The 1,992-nt window shown below is 40.1% G+C and overlaps 1 pseudogene; it reads left to right on the top strand.

Moving 5' to 3' along the window:
* Positions 1-891, top strand: part of LOC119306482 — a 5,495-nt pseudogene extending 4,604 nt beyond the window's left edge.
* Positions 892-1,992: the final 1,101 nt, after the last annotated feature.

The raw sequence follows: 1,992 nt of genomic DNA, 5'->3' as shown, positions 1-1,992 counted from the left end.
GGGGGGAGGTGATGTACTTATGTGACATCCGCGTCTGCAAAATCGTTATGATGTTGAAGCCAAGTGCTGGACTATTTACCATTTCATATTAGTGTTTTCTACATTCTGATGATTGATATATAGGTCGTGATAATGTTGTATGGTCATTTTTCAGTGGTGCGGCTGAAATTGCATTTGATATTATAGTAGTTTTTCTTATCCTGGTGATTGATGTATTGGGCCATGATGATGTTTTATGGTCAATTTCCAGTGGCGTAGCTGAAATGTAAATTGCGAGTTGTCGCTCTTGTGTCAGCAACTTGACATCTCTCTTCAGAAAACGTTTCATGCTCTATATCAGATTTTTCAAATATACATAGAACTTTACATCTACTCTCTGTTTCTCCAGGAACATGGTGCCTGTGCCATTCATCATCCTCTATCTGAAGAAACTCGCAAAGAAGCGCTTGGGCGACCCGGATAATGGACCTCCTCTTCGAGCGGGCGCGAGGTAAGGCTTCGCCTGTCAAGGAGTTCCAGTGGCTCGGGCTGATGCTGTTCGTTGCCGTTCTGTTCCCATGGACCAGCGCCATCATCGCGTCTGTCCTGGACATGCCGTTCTTGTCAGGCTTGTCCATCAACTTTGTGGGAGTCGTCCTAGCAGGGTTGGTGGTAAACTTGCTCATGAATTTCGGTCTGAAGTATGTCATTGGCACGGGGGCGCTCCTCTTTATTGTATCAACTGTCATATGGGGTGCCCTTGAGGGTCTGAAGAAATCGTCGAATACAAAATGATGCTTTGGCTGAATCCACGCTGGAGTGTTTTCGGCACGTTTTGCATGTCCGTGGAAGGAGTTTGTAATAACCCCTGCGAGGCACGTTTGATGAGTTGCAAAGACAATTTGTGCTCTGCTTTCCCTCTGTGCAGTAAACTTTTTCAGTTCATAGTCTTTTGGTTGCATTTATTCGACAAATATTCAGAGCAACTGGACCGATGTTGTTTCACTGGAACCCTTCAGTTTGTAACAACAGTGGACAGTAGAGATCAAAATCATAAGATGTTGTCGCTCAAGATGGAAGTTTGTAACTAGAATTTCATGGAGTTAATTACATCTACAGTACAAAAACTTGTAGGGAACTAACAAAATCATACACAAACTAAAAAACTCCAGAAAAATGGTATGCTAACTTATCTGACAGTACGTTTTGGTACAATTTCCGTTAATCATGACTGCACCGTCCCCTCTGTTAAACTGCCGCTACGTGACCTTTTTCCCTCTATCTACCCTGTGTGGGTCCCAATCGTCAGTGGGACGAGAAATAAAAGAAAAGAAAAATAATTTAACCTCGCGGGACTCGAACAGCAAAACGACCATCGTAGCCAGCGGTCGCTGACAACCACACAACTCTACCATTTACGTCAAAAATAGGCAGACTTACCTATATAAATACGGATACGTGCTCGCCTTTTTTTGACTGTTTTCATTTTTTATGGCTTCTTTTTGTGTCGTTTTTTTTTAAATCAGATCTTGGGTATTCTTCAGTTTTTCCCTTTTTATTTTTACATATTTATTTTTTTATATACCATTTGCAATATACGGTGAACTTTTCTTCAATACGGTCGGCATTTTTTTAATATACAATGAGCAATTTTTTTTCAAATACACACTGGACTTTTTTATATACAATAATTTTGTTTGTGAATACACTGGAATTTTTTATATACGATAACTTTGTTTGTGAATACACATTGATCATTATTGTATAAATACACACCGAATATTACTAATATATGATGAATAATTGGTTATATACATCGAACATTTTTTAATATATGGTGATCTTTCTTAATTATACGATGAATATTTTTTAATACATGCTAAACATAGAACGCTTATGACGGGTCGTTTTCTTTCTTCGTCTTGAAGGAAAAGGCAACTACGCCGGTGCCCCTTGCTAGAAGAGTTTCTCCGCCGTCGTACTCCGACGACTCCCCTCTGCCAACTACCTCGG

The sequence above is a fragment of the Triticum dicoccoides genome, chromosome 5B, assembly GCF_002162155.2.
Source record: "Triticum dicoccoides isolate Atlit2015 ecotype Zavitan chromosome 5B, WEW_v2.0, whole genome shotgun sequence".
Classification (NCBI taxonomy): domain Eukaryota; kingdom Viridiplantae; phylum Streptophyta; class Magnoliopsida; order Poales; family Poaceae; genus Triticum; species Triticum dicoccoides.
Note: the sequence above shows the minus strand (reverse complement) of the source record. Positions and strands in the feature narration are given on the sequence as shown.